Here is a 17,114-nt window from a genome sequence, read left to right on the forward strand (position 1 = left end):
GTTACCTGGTTTTCTGATCGAGTTGTCTCAGTTCTTCTTTTGTCCACCTTATAAACGGTCCATAGTATCTTACTAGCGATACTGCCCATGTATGTATACCTTATATTAGGTTTCTGCTATATAATTTCGTTTCCAGGAATTTTCTTGTTCTCCTGAGGGATTCCTTTCCAATTTTCTCTTTCATTTCTGTTGCTCTGATGGTATCCGCTTCCAGAATTCCTAAGTATTTATAGTCGTCTTGTTTCCCTAGTGCCCTCATTTCTGTTTGGTTGGGTAGTTCCTTGCCTTCTATCGTTTCCAGTTTTCCCTTTCTTATAACTAGTTGTGCACACTTTTCCATTCCAAATTCCATCTGGATATCTTGGCTGAAGATCTTGGTAGTGTTAATTGGTGTCTCTAGCTCCTTTTCGGCCCTTGCAAAAATTTTCAGATCCTCCATGTACATCAGGTGGTTCATTTACTTCTGTGTATTGGAGAACTTGTATCCGGCTTGGAACTTTCTCAGAATACTGTTCAAGGGCATTATGGCTATGATGAACAATAGTGGTGATAGTGAGTCTCCTTGGAAGATGCCTCTTTGTATGTTAATTTATGTATTATTATTATTATTATTATTATTATTATTATTATTATTATTATTATTATTATTGGTAGTAGTAGTTATAATGATAATAATAATAATAATAATAATAATGATAATAATAATAATAATAATATTAGTAGTAGTAGTAATTGCTTTTGGATGTTATATTTGTCAAGTTAGTGTGCATTTCTTTTTCTATAGTGTCGTATTTCGTTATTAAGAGTTTTGATAATGATTTCCAAGATTTCATAATGATTTCTAAATTTTGGTAATGATTTCTAAGTCTTGATAATAGTTTCTAAGTTCGCACAGTATCCTTTGGCCATTGGTAAAGTACTTTAGACTAAATATATTTTACTCATGCAATCGAAGAGTGCTCTATTCCTTTTACTAGTGAACTCTAGCTCCCAACATTATATATATTTCAGTTTTCATACGAACTGTATATTTCAATTAATAAAAGAAACAAAAAGAAAATTGTTGGAATAACGAAAGAGTTTGCTAAATTCTCAATACAAGTGATTCTAAGAACACACTTCAGAATTACTTAAAACGTATATACAGTCATGTCTTAACAAAGGAAAATAAGATACTTTCGTGAATCAAATAAAGAATTCCGTTCGAAAGTCGATACAGATTCCCGATTAGACAAGAGAAGAGGATCGGAAGCAACATTGGCCGAAACGTTGAGAGAATGACATAAAAATAAGAACAGTTGCCCGAATGATTTCAATAATACGATGTAATCCATAATCTACATTTAAACGACTAAACATAATTACAATTAGCAAGAAAACATCAGAGAACGGAACGGGGTATTTATAAACTTTGAAAATTAATTTAACTATAAATTGTAATATTTACATATATTGCAAATAAAAAATTCAGAAAATTAAAAAACAAGTCTGTTTGATGTAAAGTAAAATGTTAATTTTAAAAGGAAACTAAAAAAAAAAAGTCATAAGCATTATGCGGGGACGATGGCATGTCTAAATAGCATAATTTGCTCATCTTAACGCAGATGACTTGCTGTGTGGCTTGTAAGTGAACGAGGCGAGTTATTAAATTGACTTCTAAGTGGACGACATTAGCCACGCCCTCTCGCAGAGGAAATATCATGCGAGAAACCAGTGCGCGAATATTGGGGAGTGACGTCAGACGAATCTCAGTCGGCCATTACGCCGCCATTTTCAGAGAGCGATAAAGAAGGAAGGGCGAATATCAAAAATGCAGAATGCATAATAAGAGAAAGAAAAAGGATAATGATGTAATATAGAGAAAAGAACTGGAAGAATGACCGAGAGGTCGAGAGGGGGGAAAGACAGGGGCAAGTATAGAGAAAGGAGGAAAAGGAATTATCCAGAGTTCACGAAGCGTGTATAAAACAAGGGGAAAAAGGCAGATATATCAGTGAAAAAGAGTAGTTTTAAGATTAATAAAAAAACGAAATAAGGTAAGAATGTATAGTTTTAAAGATTTATATGGCGGATAAAGAAAAAGGTAATAGAAATAGAGAGAAAACTATAGGAGAAAAGAGCAAGAGAAAGAATGAAAGAGAGAGGGAGATGGATTTTAAAAAAAGCAACATATTAGAGCACATCAAGGAGCATATTTCATCCGTCCCGTAATGGAGAAAGAGTGAGAAAGAAAATCAGGTTATATATAGGTAGATAGAGTGAAGAAGAGAGAAACTGACATGGAATAATGTTTAGATTACGAAAGAAAGAGAATGAAGGAATTAATAAAAAAAATCAACACAATGTAGAAAATAAAGGGGTCTCTTTCATTCTGGCTCAAGAAAGAAAATCAGGAAGAAATAGAACTAATATATATATATATATATATATATATATATATATATATATATATATGTATATAACTACTTCATTTGCTCACATAAATTAATATACGAAACTATAAATTTATGCGTAAACTTTAAGTATTTACTTCGACAGTGCTTGATACGTAGGTAGAGCTAGTTAGTAAGTTATAAAATATCCATGGCGATAAAGCTACACTGAATATTCCGCGTCTCATCCACTCAAGGATTATTCAGGCTTACCTCAGGCTAAAGAATCCTTGAGTGGATGAAACGCGGAATATTCAGTGTAGCTTAATCGCCATATATATTTATAAATATATATATATATATATATATATATATATATATGTGTGTGTGTGTGTGTGTGTGTGTGTGTGTGCATATATATATATATATATATATATATATAGAGAGAGAGAGAGAGAGAGAGACAGACAGAAAGAGAGAGACGGAACTTTGATATATATATAGAGAGAGGCTGATAGAGAGAGAAAGTAATCGAATGATGATACTAGCTATAGAAAAATAGGGAGATAAAAAGAAGAAGAGAAGAGATCAAAAGAGAGGGAAAGGGAAAGAGAGAGGGGGGTAGAAAGGTATGTACGAATTAGACTGTAACTTGAAAGCTTAGCATTTGGCGCGAGTTATTGGGAACGACGTCAGACCTAGAAGTAGAAATAAAAAGACAAAATGAAAAAGAAAAAAAATAATTAAGAATATATCGCTAAGTTCAGTAGAAGATATTTAGAAATGAAAATCAAATAAAAGGCTGGAAATTATAAAACAGAAAGAAAAAAGAAAGCATAGAAGAGATATAATATAAAAACAAGCAAGAAATGAAAAGATTATAAAATATTACGAAAAATCGCAGAGAAAAAAGAATGAAAAGAATTAAAAAAAAGAAAACGTGTAAGAATCAATTGAATTAAAAACAAAAGTAAAAACATAAAAATACAAGGTAAAATTTTAGATGCACACACATAACAGGCATACTCATGCATGAAAGAGAAAGAAATTCGAGAGAAAATGACGGAAAAAAGAAAAGAAAAAAGAAAACTAATTAAAGAGCACTTGAGAAGCACAGGCATACGCATCAAGACGTATACGTTTGCCCGCACGATTAAATTTACCAATATGCATGAAATAACGAGAACAAAACATACACACACACACACACACACACACACACACAAAACGCACGTATCTCTGACGTCATATTAATGGCGGAAAGAAAATGAAATCTTAATCAATTAATTCATCGTTAATAGAACAACGAATTAGAATGATGCACTCACAAAATCAAGATGGCGGAAACAAGCAGAAATGTAATAAATTACAAAAAAAACATGAATATCAAAGTAACAGTAAAAACTCAAAAACAAAATAAGAGTAAAAATAATTTTCACAAATCAGATTTTGAAATTTAACAATCAAGTGTTCACAAACTATTTTTTGGATCTGTTAATGTATTTAAAGACTCCGCCACTAGGCGAAACTCTAAAAAGATGACGTAATGGAAAGACATAATGAATGCTATTTCTAAAATTAAACGAGTACATTTTCTTTGATTAATCCTTGCGCCTTTTGTCAAGATCACAGTGTATTATATGTTCTGATACTACACTTCATATTTTCTGTCCTCAGTCAGTGAAGGAGAAATCTTTCATGACTGAGACAACCCTTAATTTTGTTCCTATCCAGAGTGCGCTTTTTTGGGGGAAGTTGGAGTTTCCAAATATTAAAAACCGATCGTGTATCTAACTCTGCCCTCGTAGGGAGGGAAGTAAATAAGAACCCTTCTGATATTTCTTTAACATTTATATTATACTATATTAAAGTATTCTATGTCTTTACGTTAATATCTTTAACAAATGAGAACGTATAGTTAGCTAATATATATATATATATATATATATATATATATATATACATATACATATACATATACACACACCCACGCACACACACACACACACACACACACATATATATATATATATATATATATATATATATATATATATATACTTGGTTCTTAATTTTACGTCGATGTCTTTTAAATTTACGCGTTTCAAAAAGTCGTCGTCTCAACTAAAACACTACAATTTTAAATAAATACATAAAAATTACATTCGTTTTATTCTTTTGAAAAATATTAAGCTTAGTAATGTTCACGTCTTGATGACATATTATATTTATTGTTATAAAAATTTTTACCATAATTGTAAATAAATAAATACGGACGAATATTATAGGTTTATAATTTTAGAGAATATGTATTAAATAATTATTCGTACGGAAGAAGGAACGTTTTTTTTTTCTTGTTCTCATTGCGCCTGAGAAATATTTCAAATGTAATTTAATTATTAATACCAAATTATAGAGATTGCTGTTGAAAGCACCGTGCAATTTCCAAAGAATCCCGCTATTCATTTGTCCTTTTTTTCAATTTTTTTTTTTGAGTCTCTGTCTTATAGTTTACTTTATTTTTTTTTTTCTGTTTCTTTTCTTAATGAGGAGGGAAAATAGTTCTATTCTGATGAAATATTTAGTCGTTTCCAACATTAGGGAAGCTGATTTTTCTTACATTATATTTTATTGTCTACATGTGAAGGTAAGTAAAATATATTTTTTTTCTTTTAATTTGTTCATCAGAATTATAAATGACATGAGAATTCACTTCTGGTTAAGAAAAATTCTGCTTCTATTAGAAACTAGTATTTGTGAATATACAATGTAGGACCACACGAGGCAACATTATAGTGTATACCCCCTATTCACCAAATAGTTTTTATTTAATTACGTTTTCACCCCAAACAAGGTACAGGGGCACTTTGGCGTAAAGACTACAATCAAGGACATAAGTTGCGGAAATACTATGTAGGGAAGTGAGCAGCAAGATGTCTGTTTACCTTACCCTTGAACTTCTGCATGTCAGTACAGTTGGGGAAGTAGAAACTCGGAAGGGAGTTCCAGAGGCTAACAGTTCTGAGGAAGAAATTATTAGAATTAAAGGTTTTCTCACGTCTAGGGTTATCTACTGTTGTAAAAGGGGGGGGCTTTGCTGCTTGTCGGGTTTGACGCGGGTATTTACATTGAGAAGTTACAAGGGCTTGTAGTTCGTCGGAGCAGTCACCATTAAAATACTTGTAAAACAGGCAGAGGGATACAACATTTCGTCAAAGGGACAGAGGATGAAGCTTGGATATAAGGTTGCTGAGTCTCTGTTTAATCCTGTCCAGGAATTAAACACTGGTAGCAGATGCACCAGCCCAAATGTAACAAGAATACTCCATACATAAGCGAATGGTTGCCTTGTAAAGGTTCAGTAACTTTCTAGCACAGATTAAATATTTTGAAAAGCACAACTCCAATGACAAATGACTGCATAAAATTGCGAAAATGTACGATCCAAACAGGTTTAATGAAAGCAATAGATAATAATTATATATTATACAACTGTCGATGTCATTTCGTTTAAAAATATTTTATTATAAAATAAGAACAATTGAATCTTTCATTTTAATTTTGTTCCTATCTAACTGCTTACGTTTTCTGTTGTCATTTGAAAAAGGATTTCGATAATCTGTCAGAAAAGACGAGAGAGTGTTACAAATATTTTTTGTGAGCAACGAAGAACTGTGACCCTAAAAGAGATGAAGTAAAGAAAAGAAAACGAATTATTTTAAAATATGAGAATAAAAAACGAACATTCGAAATAAAAAGATTCAATTTTTTGTGCTGTTAAATATCAAGGACAACAATAATAATAAAAAATAAATAAAATGAAAATTACATGTCGGCATTCGCTTTACAGTGTATGAAATAAAAAAAATATGTATATTATTTCGTAAAGAAAAGAAATTAGATGAAAATTTAAATATATCTGTATTATTTGTTAGATATATACAGAAGAGGATACAATGTTATATATGCGTATACATATATAGATATAAAAGTATTATATATCTCTCTATATATATATGCATATTATATATTAGATATATTTATATACATACAAATACAATACAACAAAAAATGATGCTGCAAATAAAAGTTGCATAAATTACAATATCAAATGATCCGTCAAAATTCAAACAGCAAATTTTAATAAAAAAAGTATGTAACCTGATTATCAATGATAGACTCTTTCGTCAAACGATAACTAAAATACATAAAATGCATCGGTGGTAAGCATTAATTTGAAAATATCCCCATTCTCTCTCTCTCCCTCCCTCTCTCTCTCTCTCTCTCTCTATATATATATATATATATATATTTATATATATATACATATATGTGCATATATATGTATGGATACACACACACACACACACACACATATATATATACATATATATATATATATATATATATATATATATATATATATATATATATATATATATATATACACTTTACCTTTCACCGGACGATCCATTCACGTGAAATCACATTTTTCCTTACCATATTCCCTCTGCTTCACTTTTTGTGATCAAGTAAGATCTTTGACTTACTTGCAGTTTCATCAAATACTTTTGTATGCAAAATGCGATCCCGCATTTTGCTAATTCCTACCCTCTGATGAGAAGGAAAGTATTTCTTCGAAACTCCCCGGATTAAGGACTATCCACTTATTAAGTGTTTCCTCTTAAGATTAAATATGTCTTAACCTCTTTTTCAAAGTGTTTTAACAAGTTTTATTAAGTATTTGCTCTTATAAATATATATATATATATATATATATATATATATACACACACATATATATACATATATATATATACATATATATATATATATGTATATATAGTGGATTCAAGTTAAGACAACTTTAATTCACTGTAAATTTTGCTTCCCCACTCTGTATATATATATATATATATATATATATATATATATATATATATATATATATATATATATATATAACTACTTAATTTACTCACATAAAAGTAATATACGAAAGTATAGATTCATGCGTAAACTTCAAAAGTGCTCAATACGTAGGTAGAGCTAGTTAGTAATTTATAAAATATATATGGCGACTAAGCTACACTGAATATTCCGCGTTTCATCCAATCTAGAACTCTTCAGGCTGAAGAGTCCTAGAGTGGATGAAACGCGGAATATTCAGTGTAGCTTAATCGCCATATATATTTAAAAAATACTATATATATGTATATACATATATATATATATATATGTATATACATATATATATATATGTATATACATATATATACATATATATATGTATCTGTATATATATACATATACATATATATATGTATATATATATATATATGACTGTATATATATATATATATATATATATATATATATATATATATATATATATATATATATATATGACGTATACGTACAAATGAGTCCAGATACTTAAATACTGTTTTTATTAATTTCGTAACACAATCAAATTAAAACCAGCATCGTTCTTCGATGAACGTATATAAAAGGGACTATAAAAAGTTTGTGCAATATTTTAGAAACAATAATTCTAAATAAATTTAGCTCCATTAAAGAAGTATAATATAGTTTTTATTATAACTAAATCACATATTATATATGGAAAATATAACAGAAGTTCATATCACAGACAGTGCATCTCTCAGAATAAGTTACCGTGTTTACCTGAACTGCGAAAAGAGTATAAATATTAACCTCTTATTATTAAATAATTGAATATACTGTTATATGTTTTTTTAACAAATGAAATCTTAAACTATACACACACAAACACACACACACGCACGCACACACACACACACATATATATATAAGTATATATATATATATGATTGTGTGTATACATATATGTGTATATGTATATGACTGCTAATTTTATCACATAAATTAATACATTAAAATATAATTTTATGCGTAAATTTTTACTCTTTACTTCAACAGTGCTCAATACATGGGTAGAGCTAGGTAGTAATTATGAAAATATATATTGCAGTAAACTACTCAGAATATTTCTCGTTTCATTCTCGTGAGAATTCGTCAGGTTTACGACATAAGCATGACGAATTCTCACGAGAATGAAAAGCTTAATTCTCACGAGAATGAAACGAGAATGAAACATTAATTGCCATATATATTTTTTATAACTTACTGTATATATATATATATATATATATATATATATATATATATATATATATATATATATATATATATATATAATGGATAAATGACAACAGTCTATATTCCAAATTTCATGATGTTGACTATCTTATAATGTATTCCTTTAATTTAGTTAACAGTCACATTTCTTTACAGTGTCTGTTTCGTAGCACAAGATGTTTCACTTACTTTTTATATCAATCGATGAATCTATTTTGCCGTTAACTCATATGAATAAATAGCAACAATCAGTCCACGAAAATGAAATAAAATGCGTTTGGTCCTGGTTAAAAAATCCGAAAACTGGAAAAGAAGCTGAAAATACATGTACTTTAATTACGCTTTTTGAACGTCTTTTGGTGGATTGTGGTGTCTATTTCTTTTGATTAGTAAATAGCAAAATAGTCTCACTGATTTATATAACAATTAAGTGAATTATTTTGTGCTACGAAACAGATACTATCAGGAACTGTAGATTTGAACTGAATAAAAAGAAGTAAATTGTAAAATGGACAACATCATGAAATTCTGAATATAGACTTTTGTGATTTATTAATTATATGTCCCGTTAACTATATTGAGCTTCTTAAATAAGAATTAGTATATAAAATGGGAAATATAAGTACATAAAGAATATTTCAACAGATACACACACACACACACACACAAACACACACACAAACACCCCCATATATATAAATATATATATATGTATATATATATATATATATATATATATATATATATATATATTTAGTGTGTGTGGGGGTGCGTGTGTGTGTGCGTGATAATTATAGCATTGATTTTGTTTTAAAACGTAATTAGTAGTATATGGGTGTTTATTAATAGGAGTTATATATATATATATATATATATATATATATATATATATATATATATATACATATATATATATATATACATATATATACATATACATATATATATATATATACAACGTATATAAACGTATAAATGTACGAATCTATGCATAATGAGACATAAAAATTATATATATATATATATATGTACTAGAAAAATATAACAGATTCACATACATATACCTGCACAAAAAAAAAACATGTAGATAAACGGACGCACATGCATTATTACGCAAAGCATATTCTGAATTCTCTGTTACTAGAAACACAAACACATACACACAGACATGCGCGGGTGTAAAAATGAAATGGATAAATGTGTGCATGTCTTACCGTATATATATATATATATATATATATATATATATATACATATATATATGTATATATATACATATATAAATATGCGTACATACACGAATATATATATATATATATGCATACAGTTCCTAATATCTAAAAGTCATTAGTAAGCACTACATTAACATTTACTAATACACGAACAACTTTAGCTATATTAAAACATACACATGTGTCGATGTATTGAATAACTTTTTATATAAGCCTACATTTTATATAATTATACGCTTCTATATAAGTATATGCTAACATGTACGTATATATCTACACATACACACACACATATATATATATACATATATACACACGTATAGATGCGTGTATTATGCACATTGGCGAACATATACATGTGAAATATCATATATATATATATATATATATATATATATATATATATAAATATATAGTTAAATAAGGGAGTAGTCACCAACAATGTGTATATTTTAACATTATTTTATTATTCCGTGTCTTGGTTTTTCATTGAGTTTTAAAGTCATTGAAATCGTTTACTGCATCACCGACCGTCTGAAACGATCGTAAACGATTTCAATGACTTTAAAACATTATTATAATGATCCAAACATAATTCTCAATGAAAAACCAAGACACGGAATAATAAAATAATGTTAAAAAATACACATTGTTGGTGACTACTCCCTTATTTAAATATACAACTTTCTTTCGTTGGAATTTATTAACCCATTATATATATATATATATATATATATATATATATATATATATATATATATATATATATATATAGGATATCCCAAACAAATGTATACATATTTAAATAATTGTAAACCAGATGTTTTTTAGCAGATTAAACTCATCGATCTTATAGATGGCTGCAAGGTTAACCTTTGAATAAACACAAATTCATACTAAACTGCTACTGGAAACATGAAAACGCTCTTCAACTGAAGAGACGGTTTAGATGTGGGTATACATCTTATTGGAACACACTATATGCATATATATATATATATATATATATATATATATGTATATGTATATATGTATATGTGTGTATGCTTCTGTCTGTGTTTGTGTATGTGGGTATGTGTGTGTACATATAAAGCAAGACGTACACATTGAATAAATTCATACGTATAATAATTGAGATATACCTTTTAAACATACATGTATATGTATAAATATGTAATTTTTTTATGTGTTCTCTATTTATCTATATATAAATACATATATAAATACCCATATATATACATATATATATAAGCATGTGTAAAGATGTGTGTTTATCTATGTTATACGTGAAGGTGAATACTGCCGCAATAATAAAGTAATTTAATAAAATAATTGTTCAATCTATATACTATGGCATTGTAGTATATTATTAGATTTGTTGCATGTGTATTTCATTAAAATCTAAAAATTGATTACTTTTTTCAGCATGTATATTAATGCAAATAAATTGTAATATGTATATTATATATACATACATGTATACATTATATATATATATATATATATATATATATATAATATGCATATATTAATTTGAATGACATAAAATAAACTTATTAAGAAATTAAAAAACATTAATAAGAATATGTCAACATGTATATGTGTATGCAAACATATCAATACAGCTACACATTACACACAATACAATAATTCAAAAAAATTGTAAAAATAGTTAAAAATATTTTAAATTAAATTCCTGTTCCGATCTTCGAATGTGCATTATATTTTATATCATTACATAAACAAGGATAAATTATGGTTATATTTAAATATAAAGCAGTATATACATACATATCAAAGTATCGTATGTCATACAGCAATGCAGTAATCCTTGAAAAAAATGCAAACCTTTTATTGTACAGTTTCATCAGATGTTGAATTACATTTCAAACATTAGAACATCATGAAAATATAATTCAACGAGACATTAATCAATTAACTGATATATTTAATTAATTAAATTAAGTAAGTAATATTTACATCCTTGATTAAGCTAACACTTTAGAATCATAATAAATCTAAGTAAACAATAACCGTAATAAAGACTATATCCATTTTTATTTGATAATTGAGTTTACAAATACATCTGACTAACCAGTTAGTATTGGTAAAGCGTTAAAAACATACACACACATGTATATTTAATATATACATAGACGCATACTTATAAAATGGGGCATGAAAGTAGTTTCCAAGATTTAAATCTGCTGAAACTGCTGTGTCTAGAAAAATCTCCTCGATGAGCAAACAGATCGTAATAACAGTATAGTTTTATAAAATAATTCTAGCTACACATATGCATACATATGTTTATAGTTCCTCCTTTCGAATAAACTAAGTTATTTGAGCAATGTATACCTTCGGAACAAGTCGCGATATATAAATGTATGTATACACACACACATATATATATAAATATATATATATATATATATAAGTATACATATATCCAAGTATACATGTGCATTAACCTAAATAGAATAAATATAAATAAATATATATACAGTAAATATATATGCATATACAGTATATGTATGTATATATATATATATATATATGCATGCATCTATGTACATATCTTATTATATATAGAAATGTTAAAATATATATGTGCTAGATATATAATATATAATGATATATAATACATAATAGTATATATTGATATATAATATATATAGATTCGCACATGCGTATATATATATATATATATATACATATATAAACATAAATCTGTATATGAAAGTGTACGTATACATATATTCACATAAGTATATATATGTGTATATATATATATATATATATATATATATATATCGTAATCTGTATACTATAATATACATGTATCCATATACAGTACTTACATATATCTTCATAGTTATGTCATAATATATCATAGTCAGACGGATATGCATTTAAAAATATACGATATGAAAAATGGCTTTACATAGTGCTTAGTTCTATTTTATGTTCTATTTTATGTATAACAATATTCAACATATATGAAAACCCTTCCGTATTAGTAAAATTTTTATTTAAATATATTTATATATATGTATAGAAGAGCATAAACTTAGCATTGTAAATATATACATATATGAATATAAATATATGTATATATATGTATATATATACATATATAGAAATATGTGTATATATATATATATATATATATATATATATATATATATATTAATCTGAATTATAAATTAAAATATGAGACGTATTTCATACGGTGAACATTTTTTACATGAAATAGAACGTAATTGTATAAAAATCAATTTATAATATCTTTAATGTTAAAAATATATGTTATCTGATCTCTCTTTATATATATATATATATATATATATATATATATGTACATATACATATATATATATATATATATATATATATATATATATATATATATATATATATATAGATGTGTATATTTTAATTTGTGGGTGTATATATATATATATATATATATATATATATATATATATATATATATATATAACCATTCCATCCGGTGTAAATTAGACGTATTGTAAAACGGCACATTTCATATTTATTAATATAAAGAATATACGTTTTTAATCGTTATATTACCTAATGTAAAGTTCTAACTAGCGGGTACGCAAATTACGCTTTAATATGATTTTTTAATTAGAGTCACGATTTCAAATGTAAAAAAAAATGTATTTAGGTGCCCTCAGTTAGAATCGATATAGAAATTGTAGCATTTAAAGCTGGTGACGTTACCACTGTCCTAACATGACGAGTATATTAAAAATTAAAAATTAACTAAGCTCAATGTAAAAATGTATAATGATGTTTTCTATTTTTCCCATTAAAAAAATCTAATCATTTTAGTCAACTAGTGCTGCTCTGCGACTTTTAGTTTCGAAGTAGAAACAGTTCAAAAATATAAATACAGACAGGACGACAGAAAGACAGCACAACAGAATGGCAGACAGACAGACTGACATCCTGACAGACAGACATATATCCGTTTATATATTAGATTTCAGAAGTTTTAGAAATTTACTTCATAGCCATGAGCTAAAAGCTAAAATAAAACCTTTAGTTCTGTAGCCTTAATCAATAGAATTTAAGCCATCGGCAGATTGTAAGAAAAACTACAATTCAAGCGACTTCCAAATTTAAATAATTATTTGCTATTGCGTATCATGATAATTTAATTAATAATAATAAGTATCCTATTTTTTTAAATGTAACCACCTAACAGCTATTTTACTTGCTTCAACTTCATTTATAAGTAAAGATGCACTCTGTAAATCAAAATTGAAAGATAGTTTTTGCAGTGACATTTAATCATATATATGGTCATTTAATCATATATATATATATATATATATATATATATATATATATATATATATATATATAGGTATGTATGAATAAATATATTATATGAGAGAAAAGGGTAATTTATATTTATTACATGTAATAATATTGTTTTATCCTGTGTAAATGTTACATAACTTACTCAAAGAGAATTCACGTTTTAATAAAGATTAATTATCAGAGAATTTTCTGTAAATTATATGCCCAATAAAACGATATTATTTATGTCAATACTAAAATGTGTACATGCATATGTATATATATATATATGCATATATATATGTATATATATACATACATATATTATACTTTTCTTCAAAATTTAGTCACAGAGACTCATCGATTTAATGAGGATTTATTATCACAAGATTTTCTGTAACTTGTGTCAAAATATGAATATATATATATATATATATATATATATATATATATATATATATATATATATATACACAGTAAGAAAGAATTTAATTAATATAAGTCTAATTTAGAAAAATTGACCACAATTTTATCAATCAATTCTCAGCTAATTGGAAAACAGATATGATTTTCACAGAGAAAAATATTTTATCGTAAGAAACAATTTAAAGTATGACAACTTTATGTTACTTTTTTCCATTTAATATAGTTTTTATGGTTTCGAAGGGAACGTTTTATTTTATTTTTGCTATGTCCTTTTAAAATATACGTTGAAAAAGAGAAAGGAATTAACCAGAATCCTAGATAAAGAATTAATCAGTTATGAAATGATAGCCATAAACGTAATTTTTTTCTTAATTTTCCTTGCATTAGGTATGGTATCTATGTTCAATATATATGTATATATATATATATATATATATATATATATATATATATATATATATATATTGAACATATATACTTATATATATACTTATATATATATACTTATATATATTTATAAATATATATATATATATATTTATATAAATATATAAATAATAATTATAAATATGTTTATATTTATATATATAAATGTTTATTAATATTATATTAACAATCAAAATTTTAGTGTGTGTATATATATATATATATATATATATATATATATCTGCTCAACGATTACTAAGGTAGTAATACATTTATATGAAAAAAAAGAATGGATGCATATATATATATATAAAGAAAAAGATAATTGAAAACTTACGATCGGACCAGGCGGTCGTTTGCGGTACTCCGTGTTCATACATGATTGCCGTGACTGGAGAAGAATGTTTGCCGGAAAAGCCCTTATCAGTTCTCCGTCCAGTACTACAACTCAGACAAGACGAACAAATGATAAGGAGTCATGGGCAGTTTTCATTTTTTTGTTTGACAAAATTAATTTTTTTTTGTGTTTCGTAGCTTTTACCAGAATGGCTCTGTTTTAGATTATGTTATGATATTCGCTTTCAGTTCGTCCGCCCTCGGTAATAACGATTTTGATTCCTTCGAGAAACTCTGTCGTTGCTGGCAGTGGTGGTGGTGGGGGGTTACTGGTTGCGAGGCTGAGAGTCCGGATCCAATAGGATCTCTCCCAGAGTTGCGTTCTTGGAGTTGGTAAGAATATTCCGAGGAAGAGAAGAGTGATTAAAAACGGAGGGAGGAGGGATCATGTGGGGGGGGACGAACGCTGCACAAGTTGTCATGAAAGAGGAAAAAAATCCCCACATCCAAAATGAATCGCACTTAAAAATCGAGAAAGAGGATGGAGAAGAAAGAGAGAAAAATGAGAGAGAGAGAGAGAGAGAGACGTGGGAGGGAGAGGATCGGACGGGAAAGTGTATTAAAGAGAGGAAAGACCTGGAGTGTAATAAGAGGAGTGATTTTGGTAAGTGAAAGAGAGGGAATAGTGTGGTTGAAGGGGGCAGGTGCAGTTCAAATATATAAAGACGGAGAGGAAGGGGGGCAAGCGCACTGTAGGAAATGAAATAAAATATTTCGATGATTAATCAAACATCGTTTCAGCTAAGTGTTGAAAAATATTAAGAGGAGAAATACAGATATTAAAAGCTGAATCTCGCCTATATCTCCTTCTATCTCTCTCTATCTATCACTCTCTCTTTCTTCTTGGTTAACACACACGTACACACCCATTTGCCATCTCTCTCTTATTTTTCTTTTAACATATCAGGTGACACTTGTATAAGAGCCTGGACGAAAAAATATAAAGTGTATAATTCAAAGAATAGTTAATTTTTAAATGAAGTCACAAGCCGCACAATAAATCTGGACTGTTTAAAAAAGACTGGAAATGAGAAAGAAATAGTAAATTGAGTGTTTAAATTTGATCATATATATATATATATATATATATATATATATATATATATATATATGAATATATATATATATATATAATGAGATTCAGCGTACTGAAGAGGTTATATTCAAAATTATATGCTGTGTGAAAAGCATAAAAAGATATCGTTTTTTTTTTATATGTTTTCTTTTATTTTCATATTACTTGCTCACAAAACGCGATTAAATTATCAAAATGTATATAATACTAGAAATCATATCCTTAAACAACGGGCATTATATATATATATATATATATATATATATATATATATATATATATATATATAATAGAAAAGTCCATAAATGAAAAGATATAAAAGATAAAATCACATTAAAACTGAATGATAATGAAAGTCTACTGGGTTTTTTTAATCAGCGTTGTTGTAATCTGTAGCTTCGCAACTTTCTTATTTTGCCTCTTCTATACTCTTTGGAAGGTTTTATCATTATATAACTATTTTCCTCAGTATATATACTCATGTATATGCGTATATATGCATATATATACATATATATGCATATATATATGTGTGTGTGTATGTGTGTGTATGTGTGTGTGAATAGAAGAAAATAATCAACAATTAATTCTACATTAGACGAATAAAGATACAATGATCAATGCCCTCTAAAAATGACCTGCATGCAATAACACATCGCGTGATATGCTGGT

At 27.1% G+C, this 17,114-nt stretch overlaps 1 long non-coding RNA gene across 1 annotated transcript in view; it reads right to left on the minus strand.

Annotated features, from left to right (window-relative positions):
- LOC145295933 (uncharacterized) overlaps nucleotides 1-16,393 on the minus strand; it is a 51,943-nt gene extending 35,550 nt beyond the window's left edge. Inside the window, exon 1 of the long non-coding RNA XR_013869915.1 lies at nucleotides 15,309-16,393. This is a non-coding gene — a long non-coding RNA (uncharacterized LOC145295933). The remainder of the gene's footprint in view (nucleotides 1-15,308) is intronic.
- Nucleotides 16,394-17,114: the final 721 nt, after the last annotated feature.

Source organism: Euprymna scolopes, chromosome 16 (genome assembly GCF_053919585.1).
Source record: "Euprymna scolopes isolate OS-2025 chromosome 16, ASM5391958v1, whole genome shotgun sequence".
In the NCBI taxonomy this organism is placed as follows: domain Eukaryota; kingdom Metazoa; phylum Mollusca; class Cephalopoda; order Sepiida; family Sepiolidae; genus Euprymna; species Euprymna scolopes.